The sequence below is a fragment of the Hesperophylax consimilis genome, chromosome 27 (genome assembly GCF_061612785.1).
Source record: "Hesperophylax consimilis isolate HC1 chromosome 27, BYU_Hcon_1.0, whole genome shotgun sequence".
Taxonomy (NCBI): Eukaryota; Metazoa; Arthropoda; class Insecta; order Trichoptera; family Limnephilidae; genus Hesperophylax; species Hesperophylax consimilis.
In genome coordinates, this window is record NC_142862.1 from 18246608 (window position 1) to 18274587 (window position 27980).

Below are 27980 nucleotides of genomic sequence, written 5' to 3' on the forward strand. Positions count from 1 at the left end.
AAATTCTGACAACTTCCTATGTCTCCCTTTAATTGGAATGAAGTGTGCCCTTCAACCGTCGAAGGTTAAAAAAAATATCTATTCATTCCCTTTCAAGATTTTATTTACAGAAATCGTTACGTTTCACATTTTCGCGTCTGTTTTCAGTGAGGGAAAGAGGGACGCGCATAACTCTCGAAATGAAATTTTCTCTTTACATCCGTGGAAATGCGTAATTTGTCCCTTTCGCACGCGCTTGCTATTCGATCAGTGCGAGAGAGATGCAGATTAAATCATCTCGATATAGAGAGCGAAGTAAAGCACGGTTTATAAAGGACGGAAAATGTTCAAATCACATAAATATAAAATGTTAAATTTGGGAATCAATTCCAGGTTATTGTTCATGTTTATATAAAAACATTAAAAAATGTCGTAATTATAACACAAGTGTAAGTATTTGTTCAATTATTATCGCTTTATGTGTACAGTACAATTTTATGATATTTTTTCCTGTGTTATAATAGCACTGTCATCGTTATATCTTGTTCTCTTGTCTTCGCTTTGTACACAATGAACATTTTTGTGTTATATTATTTGATCTGTATGGGGTGAAGCGTACTGTAGGAGTAATTTTATATTATTATTTTTAAGTGTGTTAAAGTCAAACGCAGTTGAAGTGAAATAAAACAAAACAGCGCTTTACTGGGTGTCGGGAAGGGAAAGTGCGCTAACTTCAAGGGGTGATTGACAATACAAGAAATTCCAACATTATAAAAATATATAACACTCTACTACTTACAATGTTTTTTATCAGGAACAACATTTTTTTACTTGTAAATAAATAAATAAATTAAAACAATAAAAAACGACCAGTTCAGAATAGCCGGGTACTTCACAACCATTCTCCACTACATCTTCATTCTCTCCCAGCTCCCTTCATTCTCACAAAATACTCCAATTAGGGATGCCATAGTCCCACTGGTTCCGGACAGCTGGAAACAGCTATAGACACCTATACGGTAATTACTTTTTTTAAGTGCTTAAAAAAACATCGAAAACTATGAGCTAATTTTCCGACTATGTGCGCTGGGCTTTATCCAGCTCGCTATCACTACGCCTTTCTTTGCTCCCTTCAGTGCCTCAGTCGGTGTCTGCGCCCGGGACGGAAGGTTTGGCGCAACCGTTTCGCGCCAAAAACGCTGTCACTGTCACTGCCGTCACTCCGCTGTCAGACTTGGACGGGAAATGCGCGCCATAATGCGGCCGCGAGCGTAGGAGACTGGATTGTGGAAAAGTGACGCTGGGAGTCGGTGAAAAGCGGTGAAAAGACGTGAAAAGTTGTGAAAAGAGATTGATATTAATGAAAAGTGGTGACTTATATGCCTTTTATGTCATCATTCTGTGACAATATGGGCTTTTCAAAGAGGTTTTGTGAAGGTTAAGTGTATTAATTATATGGCAAATATAACAAGGATTTTATGAAATTGTATGCCACACTTCAGATGAAAAATTATTAGAACTAAATACAACATTTAAATTGTGATCTAGCGTTAACGTGTTTATACATAATTGAGTTTAAATAAGCATTTAATACCAATAAAACATAACTGATTTTCAACGTGTTTATTAAATATTGTAAAAAAACTCAGATTAAAAACACCTTTGTGTAGAAATGTTGTAAATTCAATAAATTTTGTACGACTCTCTTAGTGTATGATAATTATATTACGTATTTGTATCAATTTTTGTTATTTTATGAAATAAACTAAAAAAAATAGTGCAAAACAGAACGCGGGTATTTTCTTATTGTGTAAACTGTAATTAAAACATGTAGTGGATGACCAAAAATATAGTAAACAAATTCGTCCAGAGTGCTTTTATTAGTAAATCAATATTTTTGTAACTAAAGTAAAAACAATGTTATTTTAGTGTAAAAAAGATAGATATTTTGAATCAAGTTCTGGAGTGATTGTGTTCCTGGTGTAATTAATTGACTTGGCAATGATTTCAGGATCAGTTTCTTAAAACGTAAGTAGCCTTTGGTATTTATTTATCAGTCGCTTTTTGAATCACGTGTGATTAAATCCCTTTTGATCGTAAATGCATTACTCTTATCTGATGAGTACTTACCCACAATAATGTATCTATGTAAAATGGCTTGCAGTGAGTGGGTACTTTAAAGTGCTCAATTTGATTGAAATTATGTGTTTTATTATATTGATTTTTTTAAATTAAGGTACAATGGTTTTTTACTGTAGTACTATCATTTTTCGTATTTTTCAGTTTTTTAAATGAGTCTGTAAATGCTGAAAAAACAAATTAAGGTTAGACGTGACTCTCGTTATATTCTACGTATTTATAGATGGCGGTAATTAATTTAATTTATTAAAATACTCTTTTTACAAGGTATTGCTTTAGAATATTAAGAAAAAATATTTGTTTGCGCTAGTACATACGCAATACAAATATGAATAGATAGTTTTGTACATTTAAAAACCAAATTCTTTCAAGAAAGGCATAAACATACAATATTTTACCGATGATTCAATTCAATATTGTATTTGTATGCTTTTCTTGAAAGAATTGAGTTTTTTTTTAAAGGACAAAACTGTTTATTCATATTTTTTTAATTTTTAATTTTTTTAAAAAGAAAGACAAACATTCCCGGGTTACGAATAACCCAACAATGTTTGAAAATCTCCTACTACCATCACAGAAAGCCGAAAATGTTGCTTGTGTTGTGATGGAGGACTTAGCCAGCCGAGGAATCGAACACGCGACGCTCGGGTGAGACCCAAGCGCTATGCCCACTCAACCACTGACCGGTTCTTCCTATTATCTATTCATCTATATGTACGGACGAAACCCGAAAATTAAATTTGTTAAATTAATTCATTATTATTTCATATTTAAATATTATGATAGCATACTTGCGGCACGTTTCAGAGTGGTAGATACTCTCAGTATCGCCCTGGTAAAAGACCACCATTGTGAATTGAAAAGCTGCTTGAAAAGGCTTTTGCCATGTTTAGTGATAAGATCTGAATAATCAGGTGCTTCACCACCTTCCTCTGCTACACCTCCTTCCCCTCCCCACATCCCTCATCCTCACAACATACCACAATAATTGAGGATGTCATAGTCATTCTGGCTCCGGTGAGTAGGAGCAGTTTGGACTTTTGTGCGATATTCACATTTAAAAAAGGGTCATGAAAAAAATATACATTTCAACATAGTGTTTTTTAACCTTTAATTACCAAATAGTCTACAGCATCTGGCTTCCACTTAGCGACAAGAGTTCTATGCTCTCTTAGATTGTACATCATCCATCAATGCAGAACCAACGATTTGCGCTTAAAATGATAGTAATAACATGAATTGAAATATTTTCAGTTAATTTGTAACTCGAGAATATATATTTCTTTGTATTTTTTTGGTATTTTCAAAAGAGTGTCCTTTTTTAATTTTGTTCAACACGCGTTCGTCCGCCTACGTCATCTACGGATCTCTTTATTTGTAATACAGTCACGCGTGGCCTTCTTACACGCAGTAATTAATTACTTCTATTGAATTCTTTGTACTTTTGTCAATCCTTCATTCCATGCCTTACTGACATACGTCAGGATTGGTATCAGAGCTCCGCTATGAACTGCTAGACTCAGTTTCACATTTTTTACCAGCAACTACTACAACATTTAATACCTATTGTGTTAAAGATACATTTCCGACGCATCAGGAATCTCATTTCTACTGCTTTACGTTTGGCTCCAGAGGAAAACAATTTCTCATCTTTGAGAATTCTCGGTGAATGATGTTTTTAAGGAAATAAAGTAGGGGAAGTTCGAGGAAGGAAAATGGTATGCAGGGAGGATCTGGGGCCAGTGTGTCCATGAGTAATAGGTCGAGAGATTCTAGCTGGAGAGGTCAGAGACAAACCTCACCCCATGAACTCGAGAATCTCTGTTAAGTCACCAAACGCAGCGAACCACTTGGAGTCACCTGTAGCAGAGCTGTTGGTTGTCAAATGAATTGTTCCCGAGGTGGCTGTACCCGCCTCCTAAATTGTTTTTATATCCTTGAAAAGATTTGAACCCAGGACACCCAGGATCACTACTGGACGCATTTTTCTACACAGTTACTAACCGGTAATATGTAATATTATATCGGATATGGGAGAAAGGAATCTCAGGAGAATATGATGCGCAAGTGGATGGAAGAAAATATCGGAGTCGTCTCAGAAAGACTTTGCGCTGTCAAATGCCAACAAAAGACTTTTATGACGTGGGTTTGGTGGATGCTCTCATTTGAATTAATTCCAATTAATTCTGAAGCATAATTTTTATTCAAACTTATACTAAAATATAAGTTATTTATATACATGAATAATAAAAATAGTACCTTACCATTAAAATATTTTACTCAAAACTTGAAAATTTCATGAAACGTTTTAAAATATAAAATTAGCTGTAAGTACCAGATTTTACTAAACTTCCCGAGTGATTCAATCAGAAATATCTAAGATCTTCTGAGTAATCAGTAATAGTTTAATCATCATAACCGGAATTTAATGTCTCTGAAACAATTACATTCAAAATATATTTTAGTTCATGCATTCAAAAACCAGGATACCTTTGCACACGCCAACTCTAATCGATTCACAAGATCCTTTTGATTCCAAACGTCTTTTGGGCAAAGAAATTTTTAATATTTCTCTATAAAACTAATTAATAATAATATTTGGATGATTTATATGGCTCCGTTTTTATTCAAAATCACCCAAAGATTGAAAAAAAAAAACCATTGTTCAAAGATTAAAGTTTTTGCACTTATTATGACTTTACTGGTCAATAGGTACATTGCCTCAAGAAGGAGGCTAAACTGTGAATCCGGCCTTCGGAAAACATTGTGGATGCGCTGCAATAACATGGTAGTCCAACAATTATTCTAACTGCCATAATGTAGGAAACTCGTCAATATCGATCAAAATTTGTAGTTTACTTAAATCTAAACCAAAGCAATGAGGTGAACACTGAACATTGTACCTGTTTACACAATATTCAAACATGAAGCAATGAATACTTCTTCTTCATGTCAACTGATCTCCCTCGCTACCCCCAGGCTCTGTACCCGAGTGGGTAATCAGTGAAGATATGGCCTCAAGCCCACATTAACCCACTTCACACCCCGTCAGGGCTTAGGTAATGATAGTGGGTGGGCTGGTGGAGGCTGTGCACGACAGATTGGGTGGAAACTAGACTGATTTGGGTCAATAATTGGAAATCCATGTGGTTAATGAATTAAACAGGGTGTAACGGGATGTACCAGGCGTTTCTAGAACTTAATCGGACTTAAAATACACGGAGAAAAATGAGTATTTTCCTAATTTATTAAGAATCTCTTCAAAGTATTGGTAATGCGATTAAAAACCGGATTGCAGGCAGTTTCCTCATAAATTTTAATCTTTTTTTTTAATATTATCGTTCATGCACCTGCGTTTTTCTTAATAATATATAATGACGAAATGAAAAAATATTGATGAAAGTGTTTTTATGAACACGTGTTTCCATTCGTTAGTGGCCTGAATCCCATTCTTAACCTGATAGCAAATGATTTGAAGAGATTCTTAATAAATTAACAATTTCTTTGTTATTACTAAATTTTATATTCTATTTTTTTATTCCTAATATATAGGGACACGTGTTTATGCACTTGCATTTGCTTTGATGTGTCCGGGTGTTAAATGCACTAACTTCGGGAGGTAATTTTCTACATGAAGGTAGAAGTAAAAAAGAAAATTAACTTTTTTGGAATTCCAACTTTTTTTCGCATACTTAAATATTATTCCATGGAAGAATATTTATTTTCCCATACAAACAATTCAACTTAGTTTTAACAAAAAACTACCTTTTCTACTTCTAAAATCATGTAGAACCACCCCGAAGTTAGTGCACTCTACCCACAGACACCCTGTACATTTGCAAAATGCGGCAATATTAGGATTTTCGTGGAACACGTGTTCCGACATCGTGATAATATATTCGTATTTTACTAAAAGTTTATCAGGAAACCTTCAAAATTCATTTGTTAAGGGCCTGCGATCCAGTTTTTAGCAGAATTACGAAAAATTTGAAGAAATTCTTAATAAAATAGAAATACTTTTTTTTCTCAGTGTAAAAGTAGACAAATCGCATCGATTGAGCTAGCACGACTGCAGATCGTCAATGAATAAAATACAATAATTCACGACGGCTAAATGTGCTTAATTTTTTATGTTTATTTAAAGAAAAGTAGTTTTAATGGCGGGCGGTATGGTTTTGATTTTTTTACAATTCTAACCGGAAAGAAATCGATTTTCGCCCTTACGATAAATGAACTGGCCTTATTAAAAAAATATCAATTTCAGATTGTTTTATCCATTTGTATTGATAATATATCACGACGGTACAAAGAATTTTCGATGTAATACATAAATATATCGATTTTCATTAACACGTATTTTGACATTGCGATAAAATATTCGTAATTTAATAAAAGTTTTTTAGGAAATATCTAAATTAATTCGTTTGTAAGGCTTGCAATCCAATTTAAACCTTAATTACTGTTAGATCTGCCTTTACTTATGACTTCGGGTGTTGGAAATACTTTGAAATAATTAGTTAAAGGTTCTTGATATAATACTGTTTATTTACGTTAAAATAACATGTCTGGCTAGCTATCTTCGTTACCCGAGAGTAGGTAAATCTCTGCGCGCCCAGACTATGATATATATATATACTGCTATACACTAGCGTCATCTGGCGGCCCTGGCATAGGTTTTATGTCTACCGCCATCTACCGATTAACTACTCAACCTAATTACCATACACCACAATTACCAATAATTTGCAACGATTCTTAGTAAATAATCAATATTCATTTTTCTTATATATGATAGAATGAAGGCCCTTGTCTACATGAGATTTAGAATAAAACTACCCCCATCCCCTTTGCCCACCCCTTTTAGAAGAATTTTGATACTTCATGATATTTCTTGAGATTTCGAAAAACTCGGGAAACGCCGGGGACTTCTGCCAGATGTGGCTAAAAGCCTAATCGATGTACATGTGTGCTAGTACGGCGCACTTGTAATAAGTACAGGTTCGGCAAAACGCCAAATATTTAAAAGATCAGAAAGTTGTTGTCGCAAGGAAAAATTTAAAAGATACATATCTCAAATATAGTCACCGGAGTCCAAAATTACGTTAAATTTTTTTATTAAAAATGTTGTCAGGATTACGAGAGTTCTACGAATTAAATACAAAAATAATTAATATATCAGGAATCACTGGTTAATTTAAGTTAACTAAGTCAACCCTGTATAGTTCAGTTTTGCCGTTCTAGTAAAGAAAGTGGCATCTCTAATTTTACGCAAAATGAGTTAAATCTATTTGTGTACCGCCAAATACCGGTTTTTAAGAAATAACAACATAAGAAATGCAGTCAATCTCCATATTTTCCCGTTAACTAATCAATAAAAAGTGACATCTACCCAAAATCACATTTATTTGTTTATATCTATTCTTGAATACACATTTTACAAATGATTACAGTGGTTTATATTGCAGTACAGAGAAAAAAGTACAGTAAAAAGGTATAAAAAATTAAGAACATAGGTTGATATAGGTAAAACTGTTTGTGGGTGATATTGTATGTTACGTGAACACCTCACTAGGAGAACCTGTGCTGAGGTGTTAACGTGTTTGTGATTAAGTGTGACAGGTATTTATGTGTTGTAGTAGAAAGTTAATTTTTTTTTCACAGACACATATATTGAAACATGAAAACACACATTTATATGTGAGTGTATGTATGTTTGGATAATTCTTGAAGAACGTGTATAATATTTAATTTAACTTATTATATTTTGGTTATGTTTGGTTTGGAATTATATTCTTTTGAATAAAGCGAATATCTTGATTTTTTATCCATGCTACGATATGTTTTTTGAGAAAATTTGTAGATGTATTTTTAGTCATAAATTGTTTAAAAATAATGGGCATACTGTTAAAAAGTTTGCTTGCGTAGTATTGAAAGTGTCTTTGTCCGTGTGTGGTGTGTGTTATCGGAATGTTCAGTGTTTTATTTGTTAATGACCTGGTTTTTATTATGGCTTTTGATTGATTCGTAATATGAAGATTATTATGAATGAGATGTAGGAGAGCAGTTTTGGCGTAAAGTTGTCTTATTGACATGATGTCTAGTGTTTTGAAGATTTTTTTTGAGTCTGTGTAGGATGGTACTTGCAGTATGAGTTTTATTATTGCCTTTTGACATTAAAAAGTGACATTTCCCTTGTCGTTGCCACTTTTTAAATATTTATTAGAGAATATGACGCCTTTTTGGTATGATCGCTCATTCATGTTTCAAGCTTCTTCCAACTTCGTCATTTAAATTGTTTTTCTTGTTCATTACGAAACGGTAACGCCCGGAAAATGAGTGTGTTTGGTTCGGTTTAAACTAATGCATGGTTTATATAATAAGTTTGCAAAAAAAATTAAAATTAAAGATGTTTAAATTTTTCTATGATAATACTCTTTCATGTCTATATTGTTATTTTGCAATATCATTAACAATGATTACGTCTCAATAAAAAGTGTTTTATTTATTTTCGACTAATCATTATTAGTATTTATTATCTCCTTATCACGCCAAATAATCTTGCATTGAAATTGGTAAATCCTCAAATGCCACTTTTGGTCATGTTTGTCACGAATTTATAGTTTATTTTTCTAAATAAAGGTGGCGAATCCTCAAATGCCACTTTTTAGTCACGTTTGTCACGAATTTATAGTTTTTTTTCTAAATAAAGGTGGCGAATCCTCAAATGCAACTTTTTAGTCATGTATGTCACGAATTTATAGTTTATTTTTCTAAATAAAGGTGGCGAATCCTCAAATGCCACTTTTTAGTCATGTTTGTCACAAATTTATAGTTTTTTTTTTAACTAAAAGTGACCAATCCTCAAATACTACCTTTTAACAATGGATCACAAGGTTTTTTTAGCTACAATTTTTTTTTCCAAAATTTCCAAAGTTTTTTTATGTTTTTTTCCATTTTGCCAACATTTCACTTTTTGGACAAGCCACTCTCTTCTTAAGACCGGCAGAGTAAGTACCTAACTAACTAAATTGTGTTTGAAATATTTTAGCGATGACTCATGGACGTGAATAGATTGCTTGAACTATAATAACTGATTGATCACATCGTTTGGGCTATATCAGTTCATATATTACGGTATTGTCCGTTACGACAGTGATTTTCAATACAAAATTATACAAAGATAATAGAAAGAGATTGTCTGACAGTGAAAACACTCGCAGACAGTTATTCGGTTCCTTATTCAAATTTCGGTATTATCATGCGATCTGTGACAGTATTGCTGACGCGTGACAGCAGTCCCAAACAAACGGCGTCGACTCTGACGGATGATGACGTCAATACCGCCCTCCGAGGACAAAGGTCGCAGGTCACAGGCCAAGGCACTTTTCTTATGGTGAAATTGACCATTGAAACGAAATGAATAACTGTTTATTAAGTCTTTGAAGTTTTAAATGAAAATGATATTGTAACTGTTAGCGCAGAATATGTAGGTACCTACCAGCTTAATAATATATGTACACGAAGAATAATTATATTGCTAATTTATTAAGAATCTATTCAAATTAAACGGGATTGCAGGCCCCTAACGAATGAACTAACAGGTTTTAGTAAAATACACATATTTTATCACGGTGTCGGAAAACGTGTTCATAAAATTCCTAATATTTTATCATTTAGTCATTAAATATTTTCAAGGGAAATGCAGGAGCATGAACACGTGTTCCGATATATTCGGAATTTACAAAAAGTTTTTTTCTGGAATCGGCCTGCATTTTCGTTTTTAACCGGATTACCGATAATTTTTAGAGACTTTTAATAAATTAGCAATACTTTGTTGAAGGTATATAACCACTGAATTTATAGCACGTTCCAGAGTGGAAGATATTCTCAGTATCGCCCTGGTATAAGACCACCATTCAGAATTGAAATGTTGCTTGAAATGGCTTTAGCCGTGTTTGGTGACCAAATATAAATAGCCAGGTACTCCCCCACCTTCCTCTACTCCATCTCGTTCCCCTCCCCACTACCTTCTGTCTCACAACATACCTCAATTGGGGATGTCATAGTTTCAGACGGTTGGGAGCAGTTGAGACTTTTGTGCGGTATTGTATTGTAGATCATAGGATGACACAGCTATTTAAAAGTAATACGTAGAATTTAATTAGATAAATTTAAGAATTGAACCCTCGAAGTCTGGGCCTAGAGCCAAGCTCTATCCACTCTGCCACGATCCTCGTAAAACTCTGTGAAACATTGTTTTGAAGGAAGTGATGTTAGTGGTCTTTTTATAGTATTTTAGGGAAAGGCTATAAAATTTACGTTCCTGGACCTATAAAAATCAACAGCGTACAAACGAGGGAATAAAAAAAACAAAGATATTACAAAATTTTTTTACAACTTCAACCGGTGCGTTCTTATTTTAAACCAGCGGACAACCCGTGTTGTCTGAATTGTTGATAAATCAGTTCCAATTTTTAAGAGAACAAACTTAAATAATTTTCTATTAAAATATTATACTATAGGTAGGTACGTTATTGCTCATCAGAATTCTTCACACCATCAGTTCCAATTTTGAAATTTACTCTTAAATTCAAAGCAAATCCGAGTCCTAGATATATATTTGACCGGTCGGTGGCCGAGTTGACATCGCGCTTGGGTCCCACCCAGGCGTAGTGTGTTCAATTCCTCGACTGGCTAAGTCCTCCATCACAACACAAGCAACATTTTCCGCTTACTGTAATGGTAGTAGGAGATTTTCAAATATTGTCAGGTTATTCGTAACCCAGGAATGTTTGTCTTTCTTTAAAAAAAAAATGTAGGACATATCGCAGACCCGTGAAAAATCTCTGAATATTCTGAATTCTTGACAAATCAGTTCCAATTTTTAAAATTACAGTTAAAACATTATTTGTTCAAATACTATATGATATATGGGTAGGTACCTACTTATCACTCGTCTGAATTCTTCATACAATCAGTTAATTTTGAAAATGACGCTTATCAAAGTAAATCCGAGTTCCAGAGTTCATTGAACTAGAGTTACGCACAACCGAAATTTTTATAATTTTGGTGTGTTATATTGTGTTCTTCTATAATAGAATAAACCATAGATACGATTTTGATGAAATCCGTCATCTATGGTCAGATAGCGATATTTGCGAGCACGGTCAGAATATGATTCTGACAGTAGGTTGACAAAAGCCGCTACTTTTAGCGCGGCCTCCAAGGAGTCAGATTGTTCGTTATACTAAATAACTGGCTTATTAATGAGTGGGGGTGAACTAACTAAGCCCTTAGAACTGAAAGAAAACGAATATTAAAGTTAATATTTAATTTTAAAATTGTCAATTTATTAGAATTATTAACTTTTACATAGCATGCGCTAAGTCCTTCTTTAGCCAACGTTCCGGACAGCACTGCAGTGTCCATCATCACGGCATAACACCTCAAAAACAAATAAAAAACTTTTGGCCGTGAAAATCTTAAATCATATTTGAAGAACCTCTATGGGGAGGAAATTCACACACTGGTACGACGATTGGAGAATCTGAGAAAGAGAAGGAACCATCTATTGGGCAGCCTTGCGTTTCTCAAGAAGTGTAAAGAAGAATCGATTGTACCAGTACACATCCAAATAAAAAGACACATCACATCCCGACGTTAATGTTAGCTCAGAGGGTTGGAGCTGGCAACACGGTATCACAACCTCACACATAAGCTCACATTTCACCACAACCTCAAATAACTCATTTGCCCTGATGATGGACACTGCAATGCTGTCCGAAACGTTGGCTAAAGAAGGAGTTAGCGCAACACGGCATAACACCCCAAAATGAAATAATAACAAAAAAAAAGAAGCGCCAGTGTTGCTCGCGATCAGGACATCAATAATGCGACCGTTCATGGGAAATGGTATAAAATCGTCGCTAGTTACGCCTATCAATCCTATATTCTAAAGTTATCGATTTCATTGTGCCAGGCTCCCAGATCTTGGATCATTATTTACTGCGCACCTTAAACGTAGTTAAATTAAATCTTGATAAGTAGATAATTCAAACTCCTGAAAAATATGTTTTTAAATCTATTGTTTCAATCTTATATATCAAGTATTTTTGCTATTCTAAAATTTGGCTTCACGTCTCATTCCGCTGTGCATCGTAAGCGCCTTGTTTTACACGAAATAGCCAAAACAATCTTCTAATATTAGACGGAAATACGGGGCCGTACCTGCAGAACTTTACGCCCGTGGCAAAAATATTATGTAAAATCTCCTAAATTATGCTTTACGTCAATCGTTGCAATGCGGTAAATGCAAAAACAGAAATCTGCAATACCGAAAGTTTTACAAGCTACACAGCTTAACTGTGTGCAGAGATCATGCAACATACACAGCGACATTTATTGCGTTTTTACAGCATTCGAATTTTTTCGATTCCTTAAGGACCCGTGGGATGACTGCCTAAGGTGTAACCGTTCTCCTAAACTAACGGTATAAGGCATTTAGTCCTCTAGTCTTAAGGGACTATTACTCTACCAACTGAGCTATTGTCACCTCATTATATTCTGTCATTTTTATCTATTGTATAATTCCTATCACTACTTTAAATTATTTCCCAACATGTTCGCGTAGAACTTTGAATCATACAAAAAAGGTGGCAGCCAAAAGTAGTGAACGGAAGTCTACGCAAAAATCTATGGTAAATATACAGAAAATGGGGACACGGTTAATACGCACTTTTAATGGAAAAACCATTGTGTTTCAGTTAAATAACGTTATATAAAATTTTCCATATAAAAATGTATTGTATGAAAAATAATACATTTTTAGCTACTTGTTATCTTTTTGACGTCCTTCCTTCACGCATGTTTTGATATGATAATTTTCAATTGTTTTTTATGCTTGTTTTTTAATTTATTTTTGTTTTAACTAAACCCAAACTGAGAAGCTAAGTACCTATTTAAAGGATGATATTTTGGTTTAAATAAGAGAAGAAAAAAACTTACAATCGGGTTGAATCTTGCGATCATACATAAAGATAGTTGCCAATAAAAATGTGCGGTGAAAAAATGAAGACTATGTTGGTAGTTCTTATTCGAAGTATGATACAGTTAAAAGTGACCGAGGGGGATAGGGTCCCATTAGCTCAGTGGTAGAGCGGTGTCCCGGAAAGACAAGGGTCTTGGGTTCGAGTCCTAGATGTGACCGTATACTTTTCTGATTTTTTTGTTTCAGATTTTTGTGTAGAAATCGCTAATATTGTCTTCAATAATTAAAAAAAACTAACCTTTAAATTTTGATATCAATAACAATGGACCGTAGTGTAACAATCGGTTTTAATTTTAACGAAATAACTATGTATTGAAATGCATTAATACGTTAAAAAGTGACAGCATGCTAAGTTTCTGATAAAACATTAGTCATTCAGAATATATCGAGAAAATATCAGTATGTATTTCAATATCAATATTGCATGAACACGTATTCCGCCGCCGGCATAAAGCATTTGATTTTGACTGATTCCTTGTTAGGAACTCTTTGAATTTATTCACTATAGGCCCTCAGTCATTTTTTAACAGGAAAACGAATAATTTTAAAACCAGACTTATATAAATTAATAGTATTTTATATCGGTAAGTTTTCTCTGTATATTAATGTAGTCTCTATTTTATGCATATTTACCCAATCTATTAAAATCCCTATTCAATTTTATTTATTTATTTTATTGATACATGATTTAGAGAGTGCATGTATTTTTTTATGATATTTCACCCTCCATGCTACGGATAACCCTGTGTTATGGCTGGTGAATTTTACAGTTTGCGGACATAGAATTTTTACATTACTATAATATAAAAAAGAAAAATAAGAAAATTTATGTATGGCTAGTTTGGGTTGCAAGAAGAGGATGGAGAAGTTAGAGAATTATAAAAAGATGAAAAATTTGAGAAATTAGTAGATATTTTAGATCCGGACCTGTTGAAATTGCCAAAACACCTCGCTTTCGGGCCATTTAATAATGAAATAACAAGTTCTGTTTACCTGTATAATTTTCTAATGCACTCCTATTCTCTATCGACACATTGTTTGATCAGAAAATATAAGATTACTTTAAAAACCCACGGTTTTTTCTTATTACATATTTTAGTTTTTTTAGCGAGTAGGTACCTCATCTGAATTCCACTGGCTAAATAGTGGTCATCAACCAACAAGTCCGAGGATAAAATCTTGGATGAATTCTTATAAGCACATCGTGAGTACATTTCACACTGCACAAACTTTCTAGTACTGTGCTACTTCTTACTACCCGGTTTTGCCTGGATCAAATTTATGAATGTTTAAATTTTAAACATTTTTTATTTTTGAGTACTAATGATTTATATTGCGCTTGGTTTTATAATTAAACCATATTTCAAAGCTTATTTTATGACGTTAATAGTAGAATGTGGTTTCGTTGGCATGGTCTTGGTGAAACGGGAACAAAAAAATTCAAGATGCCAGAGCTCACCATTCGCGAGTTTTCACCGTTTTTAATAAACTATATACTTTGACCTTTTTTACAAGGAGAAAATTTACTGATAAAAAAAATTGCCAATATATTAAGAATCCTTTCAAATTATTCGTTTTCAGGTTAAAAACGGGATTGCAGGCCATTAACGGATGAATTGATAGTTTTCCTGATAAACTATTAGTAAAATTCCAATGAATTGTCAAAATCTCGAAACACGTGTTCATAAAAACACTTGTATAAATATTTTTTTCATTTCGTCATTATATATTTTAAGAAAAAACGCAGGTGCATGAACTATAATATTAAAAATTTACTAAAAGTTTATCAGGAAGAGGCCTGCCGTCCCATTTTTAAAGAGATTTTTTAATAAATCAACAATACAATTTTTTCCCCGTGTATTTTTTCATTTTCAAAGTGAATCTTAGGCTGGGTTGATATACCCAACGTCAAAAAAAAACTAAGAGCAGTAAGAAACAGATTTATTTTGAATGTGGTGGAATGGCGTAAACAGTTCATCAATTCAAACTGGCCCATGATAAAAAACGTAAACGTCGTGTTCACGTCATGAAATGTGTTAACGTCAAATTGATAAGCGCGCTTTTTTTTAAAAAAAGCTTGGTGTGAATGACCGGGTACCAATTCCGAAGCCATAAAAGTCCGGGGTTCATTTTACTCCTTTTGTGAATGGGGCTTCCAGCTGCCGATGGACCCGAGCGACGCTTGTGTTTAATTGATACTAAAACATATTGATATTCTTGCGTTGCGTTGACGTATTCTTTTGTTCCAGATTTTATTTATTTATTTATTTATTTATTTACACATATACGGCACAACACGTGCCATTAACATAATTGACATACTTATAATAGTACAACAACATGAAGAATAACAGTATAAATGTTAGTAAAATTTAAGAAAATAGGTAAAAAGTAAGGTAATAAGTAGTGTATAAAAACTATAATGTATAAAAGTAAATTGTAAAGTGAATAGTTTAAAATATAAAGTATTAAAGTACAAACCATAATTTATTAGGAAAAAGTATAAATAAAAATAAAAATTTAAAGATTGAAATAAAACAATAAAATGTACCAATAAGATACCTATCTCAAGGTACCGACAATGATTTAAATATAAAAAGTAATAAATCCTGGATTATGTTAACCGATATGATAAATTTTACAAGTACTTATGATTTCAAGTGCATTAATAGTTTTAGAAGTACTGGTAGGCATATTATGTTTACATGAACACAAACACAAACACAATCAAATATCTAGGAGTAATTATCGATAAAAATTTGAATTGGAAGGAACAAATATGTCAAATTGTAAAAAAAATCAGAAAACTGATATATGTATTTTTAAGAATCAGAAATTTTTTGTCTTTAAAAAACCTATATTTAATATATTATGCCTTGGTCCAATCAACGCTACAATATGGTATCATTAGTTGGGGATCCACATACAAAACTAACCTTACTCCAATAGAAGTGGTACAAAGGTTAATAATTAAAATAATATTACGAAAACCTTCCGATTACCCAACGGATCGATTATTCGAAGAATTTCAAGTGCCTTCATTTAAAGATCTTTATATTAAAAATGCACTAATTCAAATCATAAAAGAAAAAGACAAGTATCAATTTCTAACTGAAAACCGTACTAGACTTAAATATATTTTTCCATGCCCAAAATTAAACACTTCCTTTGCACAAAATTATTACACTTACCGGGCAAGAATTTTTTTCAATCGACTACCTGAAGAAATTAGAAACATTAATGATAACATCAAAATAATAAACACTGTAAAAAAATATTTTAAAGACAAACTCACAAAAAATAAAAATATTTCCAATTGAATTAATCTTTAGAATAACTCACTTCATGAAAAATAACTCACTTCATTTAAATAAGTTTAAAATCATTTAATTTTTAATTACTTACTTATTGCAATAAAACAATGTACACTCCTCTTCCAGCCACAAGCTAATGCTTCTATGGAAGAGGGGTCCTGAAATATTTTATCTTATATTGTAACAAACAAACAAAAATGTACTTATATAATAAATGTAATAAATAAAAAAAAAAAAATATTAAAAAAAAAAAAAAAAAATGATGTATTTACGTGGTACTAGCAAACAAATTTAGTTTAACGCATCTTTTGTATGAAGACAGATTACCGGCAGCGTGATCAATATTAGCATATTCATTGCCTAAAATATGCAAGCGATTTATGGTTGAGTTTTGTTCTGCGTTCGTCATAGTATTGTCACAGTGGAAAGGTGTTTTGAGTCGAGTCGGTCTACTAGGTACATGGTAATTTATTAATGAGACCAATTCAGGGGAGTCAAACCAGTTATTGTTTATTTTAAATAAGAAAATAAGATCATTGAGTATTCTTCTATCTTTTAACGATAAGAGTCTCATTTTTTGTAATAAAGATTCATAGTTTATGTCAACCGCAGGAATACCTAATTTGAATAATTTATTTGGTGAATAATTCAAATTTTGCGAAACCTCATAAGAATTATTTAAACTGAGGCAACCTTAACCTTTACGAACGAAGCTTCATCTTAAACACATATTATAAAATTATAGAAAGTTTTTATGGCCAAAAGTATTAGAGTGATTTATTTTTGAGGTAGTATGCCGTGAGTAGTTAGCCAACGTTTTAGACAGCATTACAGTGTCCCTTGTTTGATACCACAAAAATGAATCGCTTTAATATTTCCTAAACACGAGTCTCCCTCCCTAAGCACGAATTATTCTCAATTGATTGGAACATATACTAAATACTTACACTTATGCAGATCATTTTAAATAACATATTGTTGTACACCGACATTGGACGGTTGGTATATATACTCTGTTATTACGTTGCAATTTTCTTAATAATAACCCTCTTTCTGCTGAACACTTACTGATGTTCTTACTTACTTCTATCAATATGTACTATTTGTTATCTTCTGTTAATAAAAAAAAACCTTTTGTCCGTGCTATCAAATCATGTCCAACTTGACAATTTTTAAAATCTACCACTACCATCACAGCAAGCAAAAAATGTTGCTTGCCCCCACATTCAAAATTTCTACTGACTTATAACTAGAGACCGGATTATATGCAACAAAAATAGCCCAAAATATGCATGCAAATATGCAATAAAAATAGCTAAAATATGCACGAAAATCCATAAAAAGGGTCAAAATATGCAGCATACAGGAAGTATTTTAGTAAGCTATTAGTTCTCAAGGATAACAATTATATTTTCGAAAATATCAATTATAAAATGTATTTAACAATAAAATTTAGAATTTACCTTTAAAAACGTATATGACTAAGTACTGTTCTAAATGTTCTGTAGACAAATTGTGTCTACGATCGCTTAATATATTTTTGTAAGCGGAAAATGAACGCTCTACGTCTACTGATGTGGCTGGACAGAATTTAAATTTGGGTGCGATTTTTGAACTTATTGTTCCGGGCAAAATTTCACCTGCCCCGTTGATGAAGTTATCAATTTGGCACAAAGGTTCAAACCCTGGGTTATTATTCAGTATGTTTTCAAATTTTTCTTTGAGTTTACTCGGGAATAGCTTTGGCAACGAGGAATTCATAAGGCAAATTTCCTTCATAACCTAAATTGATGCATTCAACGCCAATCCATGAGTTTCAAGCGTTTTTATACTTGCAGGTATGTAGGCGAAATGAGTGGTAATCATAGCTAGGTTTTTTTTAATACTGGCGTCGTCAAACGATTATTTGCACTGGAAAACTGCCAAAGCCTCTGCACTATTGACATCATTGTTAACACCCTTGATGGCTTCAAAATGTTCATGGTAAAACATCGCAGCTTCGATCCTTGTACCCCAACGTGTTATTACTGGCTCAGGAGGTAAAGGGATATTTGGCAGTTTTTCTTTGTAGGCCTTTATACGAGCAGGCGCCTTAAGAAACACTTTCTTTGCTGATGAAATCAGGTTATTTACATTCGCAAACGTAGATCTAACTTTTTCGGCGAGTCTGTGAATTCCGAGAGCAAAACACGTCACATGAATCAAATTGGGATAAAATACTTGGAGGGCTTTGCCTGCTTTGATCATATAGGGGGCAGCATCTGAGAGCAACACATACACATTTTCATCCGCAGAAGATTCAGGAAATATTTTTTTTATACCCTCATTCACAAATCTGGCGATCGTAGAATGATTTGCCTTTTCAAGTTCTCTGCAGGCCACCAAATAGGAAGGTGAAGGTTCAAGTTTTAATGCACCAACAATCAAATTTGCAATGTAACGGCCGCAAGTGTCGGTGGTTTCGTCAGCTGAAATCCATATGATGTTATCCTTGAGTTCATTGCGTATTTCTTCCAGCACATGTAGATAAATTGATGGTATGTAATTTTTACGTTAAGTAGATTCATCCGGTATATTTTGATTTATGCAATATTTTCTGAGAAAATCCTTCAAGGCAGGATTTGTCAGTTTGTATAGAGGGATATTGCTTCCAAGAAATGCTTCACACAGATCCATGATAAAGTGATTTTGTTGTTTACCTTTGGAGGTTACTTCACTTTTACTGCTACTTGCCACTGTAAAAACTTGTTGTCGTGGGCCCTTCTTCTGCACTCCTACGATATGAACAGTGGTTTTGACATGCTGGTCTATTTGGAACTTTTTTGTGCTAGAAATGTTTTTCTCGCAAACTCGGCAGTATAAAACTTTTCCGTCGTATGTAAATATTCCAGGATATTCAGCTATCCACGTATGGACAATTTTTTTATCAGGGGGCATGGTTCACTTTCACAATGTACAACTTCGTGCAAACAAACAAAATACTAGACGAAACTCTAAAGAACAGCGCGTGCGACCAGTCAAAAACAAAATTCGCAATTCACTGAATTACCATAAAAATATACCAAATCACCCCTCATACGAATGAATGAATTGTTTTCGGCAATTAGCCGAATTAAGCCGAGTAGGCGCGAGCGCAGGCGAAGATGAGAGAGGTTCCCCCCGCTCCGGCCGCCGGCCGTAGCGATCAGTAAGATCAGTTATCAGTTCTTCGCTCAGCTTCGCTGGCCGCGCGCCTTGCTATCTGACGTCTATAGTGTCGCTATGTGAGGCATCTGAACGATATTAAGCGTAAATATGCAAGATCTCAAATTATTTGCTAAAATATGCAACTACCGCTGAAAAGGGTCTAAATATGCATTTGCATATGCAAATATGCAAATGCATATAATCCGGTCTCTACTTACAACATATTACCTTGAACACTTTTAGTTCCTTAAAAAATATGTCTTGTTTTTGAAGACAATAGAAATAATAATAACAATTCATTCTCAGACTATAAAAACATTACCATTCGTTATTTCGGCTACTGGCATTATACCTAGCTCTCTCATTAAAAATTAAGGCGTATTAGATCTGTAGTGGTACGCAACTACTTCATTCGAACGAAATTCTAGAAGTCTCGATTGTTCCAAACAAACTTCTTGGATGTTCTTTTATTTATTTGTTTGGAAAATTCTACATAGCAACCAAATTGTTCCAGAAGCTTCTTCACCTTTTAAAATCGACAGAATGAAGAAGTCAGTCAGTCATCAATCTGCCATCAGTTAACAAGGTGCTCAACGAGTGATAATCCGCGCACCTCACTTGCGCGAAGGACATTCTTCCCGGCTCTCATCATGGACTCCATCGGGACATCATCATAGCGCTTTGGCCCAGATCGCCGTTCCTGGCCAACGCTACATGGATTACAGCGCCCTGGTTCCAGCGTCTCTGACCAGCGCTTCATCCACTCACCATGACCACCACGAGGACACGCAGCATCCTTACTGGTCTGCTCAACTCCCACTCAACCGCCTAACAAGGTCCACCGCACCTTCGGCATTCTCGTCAGCACTGGAGTACTGATTGCCAAGATCGCCAGTGCCTGACAGACAACGAGTCCGGTCACCAGCGCCCGGCGTCGACTCACAGACCCGCGCTTGACCTGCCATCACAGCCAGCATCCGGAGAATACAACATCAGTCCTACGCCCACTCTCATCACGGCCCTGACTCACAAAATAAACACTCTGACCTTCACAACATCTTTCATTCCGTGCCTCCTCACCAGATCACCAAAGATCTATCAAAAAATTTATATATAAAAATGAAAAAATCAGTCATTTTTAATACATGTAGGATAACGAAAGATTTTTAAATATTTATGTTGAGGGATCAATAGGATTTATAGGCCTTGTTAGGAGTTCTACCGAGCCGAACCCTCTGATATGAAAATAATCTGGAGTCGGTAAAATTATTTTCCCATTTGAACACTGGTGAGTTGACGTGTTGTTTTTTTTTATTGTTTTGTATTTATTTTGCTTATATAATGTATAATTTTGATTGACTAGATGATCATTTGTGAAAAAGTGTGTGGAGGGGTTTAGTTTTTCCTATGGGGAAGATTTAACCCGGATATAAAATCGGGAAAAAAATGATTTATTGTCTTCTTTTCTTAGTAAGATATAGAGATAATGATATCCTCACTGGGATCTCCCGTGCTGAGGATTTCATTTACATATTATAATTTAATTACAAGAAATTAATACTACAGCAAAGTAACATACATTTGTAATGCCGAAACGGTAATTATATAAAATTCCCTCGATAGAAAATGATTGCAAAAAATGCTCAAAAAATTATTAAAAACCAATTTTGTTCTATTATTTAACATGCTTTACGTATGAAAAAAATTCTTAGTGTACCTTTGAATGCTCCTTAGGCATTTGTCGAGAGATTTTTGCTCTATTAAGGGAGTCGTCTTTTATCAAATATTTTCACAATTTTCGCAATTTATTTTAATTTATTTTGATTAGTGTACTCCCTATAACATTCGTATTTATATATATCCTATTCCAAATATTTTTGAACGCTTACTACGGAGTCCTAAGGAAGACTTGTAAACATGATACACTTTTTTCACAATGGCGCTGAACACTTGTAACAAAACCCCATGGCCGGTAAAATGAGAGTGTTTCGCGGAACACTTGTTGTTTACCAATGCTCAAGACTGTCGGCTGTATGTTTCCTCTAATAATCACTGTTTTCCTCTCCCCCCTCTAACACATTTCAAACTTGGCCTCCGCTGTAATACTCTCAGCGGTTATTCTTAATATTTCACACAATAACAACAAAGTAGCAGATTATTACGTCTGAGACTTATTGAGCCATTGAACAATCTTCCTCTTTCTCATCGACGACACCATTAAGACCCTAAATTCAGAATTTCTACTGATTTATTTATTGAGCCTCGAATTATGGGAAAGTAACGAAGAAACAGCAAATTGCATGAAACGCCGCTTGCGGTTGCTTCGTTTCTTTCCCAAAATTTAAGCAAATGTTCAGTCTTGGAATTTTAACAATTAAATAAATTATTAAAACTAGTAACTCTTATGTAAATTGTCGACATCAGCTTTCTTTCAAATAATTTTAGATAACACTATGATCACACTTCTAGAGACTACCTCTTCAGTGTCGAACGTCTGCCTGTGAGTATTCTGGGAATTTGTATTTATTTGTTGCAGCTAGACCAATTTATTGTACATTGTGGACAAAATGTAAAATTTTACTTTTCAAGGTCTCATAAACACGAACTTAGACATTTAACATTACGGCTTATTTTCAGTAGCGTCACCCATCGTTAACTGAATATATCTTGAACATAATTTTACTGGCTTTAATGCTCGGTTTCGCCCGTGAGTAAAATTTTTCTTTTGTCGTTTTAAACACAATTTTATTCGAAATTATTACTGAAGAAAATGGACATAGAGGGCTGCACAATTAGCAATTTAATACCACGACATGAAATGGAGAATAATAATATTAATGTGACCCTGATTACGTCTAAAAGGGATCCAAATGATAATCTAGTCTCCTTCAACGGAAGCAATCTTCCGAACAGGCCTTCCATTGATATGCTTGGTGTAACTATAATTGACCAGCTCAGGTACGGGGGTCCATCGAAGCCAGAGTAAAGTTGGCCTCTCAGAAGCTGGGCGTACTGTACAGGGCCCGCAGATACTTTAATAATACACAACTGCTGACCCTGTACAAATCGCAAGTGCGCCCTACTGTCGAATTTGGCAGCCATCTCTGGTCCGGAGCCCCTAAATACCTGAAAAAAACCCTTGACTCTGTGCAAAAACGGGCGGTCCGTTTGATAGATTCCCCAATCTTAACAAACAGACTGCAATCTTTAGAGCACAGGCGTCAGGTAGGTATGCTGTCTTTGTTCTATCGGTATTACAATGGAAGATGCTCTGAGGAACTAGCGTCATTGATCCCTTCAGCACCGGTGCGTAGTCGGGAAACACGCCAAACGCGCGCCCAACATTTGTACACGGTTGACATTTGTCACATGAGAACGGGTCGCTTCTACGATTCGATCTTAAGTTTAACAGCTCGGCTGTGAAACGAACTGCCGGCCTCTGTTTCCTCCCTCCTACAACATGGGACTCTTCAAGACCCATGTTCACTCCTTCCTCTCCACCAAAAGACCCTCCACACAGCATCCCCAAAGATGAAAAAGGCCTTGAGTGAAATTATTTTCTTCAGGGCCTCCTGTGTGGAGATCATATTAAAAAAAATTTGAATTGTAGTAATTGTTATACTGGGTGCGGCAAAACGGACAATGCAGTATTGAAGGGCTTTAAAAAAACGGCGCGTCATACAGAAATTGCGTTTATTTTATTTTATTCGGTACAGGTTCAAGTCCTGAAGATGACATCGGATAGATAATGGCCCCCAGTAGAGATACATTGCTTAAGGTGAATTCTGAAGTTTTCGGCAGCATTTTGTTACATCTCAAAGGGCATAGTGGCGATCTCCTCCTGAATTCGATCCTTGAGTTCTTCCAAGGTGTGAGGCCAATGTTTAAAAACAGTTTCCTTCAGGTGGTCATTTTCAGGAAAGATGCGTACGGCGAAGCCCCGGTGTTGTCCGGGCCAAACCATGATAACGACTGAAAACGGCACGACCCTCCCTACATAATGAGGCCTCTTCCAGGTTCCTACCACACGGGATTTTTCAGCCATTCAAAACTGCACCGTCTGTTTTGCTGCACCCTTTATATTAATGTGAATGTAAATTGTTTTTATTTTCTTTATTTTTAAATACATCTATTTGAATTTCACTTTTGTTTTAGATAATAAATGTGGAAGTTAATTCACTTCGCGATATGTGATCGAGATCGAACTAGGCAGATAGACTCGTTGTAGATGAAAATTCATTCATCAAATTTTGGTGTCAATAACGCCATATACAAATACGCAGACATACACGTATTTCTATGAAATCCGACGACAATAAATCAGTTTTAATTTACGAAATAAATGTCGGTCCTACCCGCTTGGCATCTGGCAAGGTCAGTAGCATGGTTGACTCCGGTGCCTGGATTGGAAAGTTCAATCCTCCGTCAAACCGATTTTTTTTTTAGATTTAAAAAATTTTAAGATAGATGTACGAGGCATCCCCAATTGAGGTATGTTGTTTTTTTATTTTTTTTTATTTGGTACAATTTTTTTTTACATTTCAAAGTTTTCCAGTAATGTTGGCCTCACTGGGTGAGGCATTTTATAATATGAAAATATAATCTAAATACAATCTACAATATAAGATAAAATAATACATTTAATATATAATCTTGTGTGTTTGTGAGTTATGTGTGTTTATATTGTTTTTGTGTGTTACGTGTAGATTTTATTTTTATTTTATGCTATGACATTTTGGTAATATTGTCTTTTTTGTTCTTTAATCCATTTTGTAATTTTGTGTGTGAATTTATTTTTACTTTCCTCAATTTGAATTTCAATTTTAACACTGTTGAAAGCTTTTATAGCATGGTATTGGTAGTGCCTTTGTGCAAAGCTTGAATTTACTGTCGGAGTTTTTATGTTTTCTCTGTTGGGCTGAAGGTAGTGGGGAGGGAAAGAAGATGAAGAATACGAATGCGGGGAAGTACTTGCCTGTTCAAATCTGGTCACCAAATACGGCCAAAGCCATTTCAAGCAACGTTTCGATTCTGAATTGTGGTCTTACACCAGGGTGATAGAGTACCTTCCACTATGGAACGTGTCGCAAATACACTATATAATATCTTAAACGAGTTATTTGCGAAGTAAAAAAATATATATAAAAATTAAATAAAACCCCGGAATTTGAACCCGCGACCTCCAGCTTACTAGTCGAGACCCTTACCCCGCAACCATGGAGGCCGTAAGATGCTGTTTCTCTCCATTTTCAGCGTTCAAAAAGAAGCAGAAAAATAATTATTTATTTCACGCCTATTAAGGCTTTTACATAAAAATATATAAAAAATATTTACGAAATTATACACGAAAATAGTGAAGGAAACGACTATTTAAAACAATTGCTAAAAAAATAATGTCAAAATATCACTGAACTTGATCTACACAGTATGTAGGCACAAAACATAAATAATCCAAAATATTTTTTTCTGTTTCAGTTGACAAAATTATTATGTGCTAGTCAAATTAAATACCTTTATTAAATTATTCCACTACTTGATGAAAAAAACTTCAATAGGGTATGCTTATATATTGAAATTGATGAACTAAATATATCAAAAACATCGTAGTATTTGTTTCCTAGCTGAATATGTTTTATATATTTATAATATTGCTGAATATGTTTTAAAAAGGAGGTATGTAATTGCAATTCCGTAAAAACGAATGATAGCGAGAGCAAGCTTATATTTAAAAAAAAGATTATAATTTAATTTTATCATAATTACTTTTTCAAAATGATCTTCAAAAATAACACATATATTTGTTGAGCTTATAAACTTGTAATTATAATAATAATGAAAAACTTGAAATTCGCAATCCTAAGCTGTATCAACTTTTATGCAAGACTAATTAAAACTTTAAATTCTTTCTGAGAACAGCTCTACCATCTTCCACTCCACTTCTATCCATTCCAGACTCCAGCAGACTTAATAATGAATCTCCCACACACTCCCCCTTCTACGAAACGATTCAGCATTCCTTGTCCCTAGTCTCTAGTCTCAATTCCCTGAGACTTATTCAGCCATTCGGCGGCATGCCTCAAGGAAACACATTTAGACCTCTCCTATATCTATTTCCGTACCACAAACGAAACTTGCAATCAGAATCCAGATACAAACTATGCAACACGCGGTGTGTGGATTTGATAATGTAAACATAACATGTTGTTTCAAGTGTATCTGCGATATCAGACGCTGTGTAGCGAATTAATATGCTTTTCTGTGTCGGTTAGATTTCATAAGACCCAAGAGTTAATTGTCATGTTTTTGTTTCGGAAATTGAAGATATTAATCTAACATTGTTTGAATTGGCTTTTTGGTGAAAATTTGGGAGGTTAGTTTGGGTACCGTTGCCCCAGGAACCATTTATTGGATTAACAACACCTCTGCCATAGGTCACCCCGAGTGGTTCGTTATGTTTGGTGACTTAACATTGGTGCCCGGGTTCTTGGGGTGAGGTTTATATAGGTCTTGGCGGATGATACGTTTGACCACCTAATGTAAGGAGGGTCGGATCGCGAGAGAATGGTTGAGGGAGACCTTTGACCTCTCCAGCCGGACTCTCTCTGGATCCATCGCCATCGATCAACCCTGGATACATTGACCCCCAGATTCCTTCTCAAAACACCCCTCATACCTTTTTCCTTACCAAATCTTTTTCTCCTTCGTTTCCCTAAAAGCATCTTCTATGCAGCATCCCAAAGATTAAAGAGTTTTTTTTTCCTCGGGGCCTCTTTTTTGGAGCTTATGTAAAAAAATATCTTTAGTACAAAGTAGTAAAATTGTTGTGAATTGGCTACTAGCTGTGCTATATGTTTTCCTACAATTGTCATTAAATTAAGAATTCATAAAAAAAATGTTAAAAAAATTCGTTGTGTCGATGAAAACCATAACAAAAAATGTCATGTTGATTCATTTTCACAGCTTCAAAACAGCCTTTTAAAATCGTATTTAAAAATAAATTCTTTGTCAAAAAAAAATAATTAAGGTTCCGTCCACACGAAGCACCCACAATGCGCTAAGCAACTCCCAATTAGCAAAAAGGCAAAATAATGTGTAGACCCTTCCAGTAAATGTTCAAGTGGTTATTAAATTATTGCTAGTTTCCGCGGCTCGGTGAGTTGGGCGGTCGTCATGTGGAAGGAACCAATAAAAGTTGTTGAAAACAACACTTTTCTATTATACATTGTAGGTAAAAAGCTATCAAGAAGTTTCGTCGCCCTGTAAAAGAATCCGAACCCTGACTATTTAATTTGCAAACGGTCAATTTATGCCATCGCGTCAAGTTACTAAGGTCTTTATTCCCCGCTAGCGAGGTTGTTAATAAGGTCTATTTTCATCCGCAGACCAATTACCCAAGTGTCATATGGGATTATAATAAGCTCGTTGGCGAGACTCGCGGCTGGCAGAGGCAAATTGGACCCTTGGCGATTATGAAGAATATTAAATCTGTGATGATTTTTTTTTTTGACATTTTAAGCTTTTTTGGACAAAATGCTTCTTCCCTATTATTTTAGCAGCTTAGTACAGATTATGGAAGTGCTTCTCATCTTCCAACTTTTTCCTCCCACCTCCCTTCTTTCTTCACTAACCCCATAGCCTACTGTATGGGGTTAAAGTAAAAAAGCCTCACAACAAACCCCAATTGAATACGTCATAGTCTTATAGTCTCCAAACGATTGACAAGGCATTTTTTTCAAGAAATTTCTACGCCTTTTCAGTAACGATATCCTGAAGATGCGTCTGAATCCTCATGACTCAGATGTGGACGATAGCCCCAAAACTCAAGGTATCGTAAAAAAACGGTGTCGCACTTTTAAAGCCAATATAAGAAACAGAATCTCGCAAGTGAAAACATGGCTAGACTCAAACATACTTACACTTAACATATCAAAGACAAAATTCACAACATACAGTATAAATAGCACGGGACAGCCAAAAAACAACACAGACACCATAAAAATACACGAATGTTTAAACACCAACATCTGCGATTGCCCTCCTCTAGAAAAAACAGAACAAATAAAGTATCTAGGAATCGTAATTGACCATAACCTTAGATGGATACCTAACATCAAACAAATCACAAATAAACTTCTCAAAACAATACACATTTTCCTAAACATAAGAAACATATATAAAATAAAACAATTGAAAACAATATATTTTGAACTTTGCCAATCAATAATAGAATCTGGAATTATTGCTTGGGGAGGAGCAAAAAACTCGGCTATCAATTACATAGAAACCGCACAGAAAACGATCTTAAAGGTAATACT

General features: G+C 34.5%; 1 long non-coding RNA gene across 1 annotated transcript in view; it reads left to right on the forward strand.

Moving 5' to 3' along the window:
- Nucleotides 1-1955: 1955 nt before the first annotated feature.
- LOC149410693 (uncharacterized) overlaps nucleotides 1956-27980 on the forward strand; it is a 127511-nt gene continuing 101486 nt past the window's right edge. The window contains exon 1 of the long non-coding RNA XR_016304994.1: nucleotides 1956-2007. This is a non-coding gene — a long non-coding RNA (uncharacterized LOC149410693). The remainder of the gene's footprint in view (nucleotides 2008-27980) is intronic.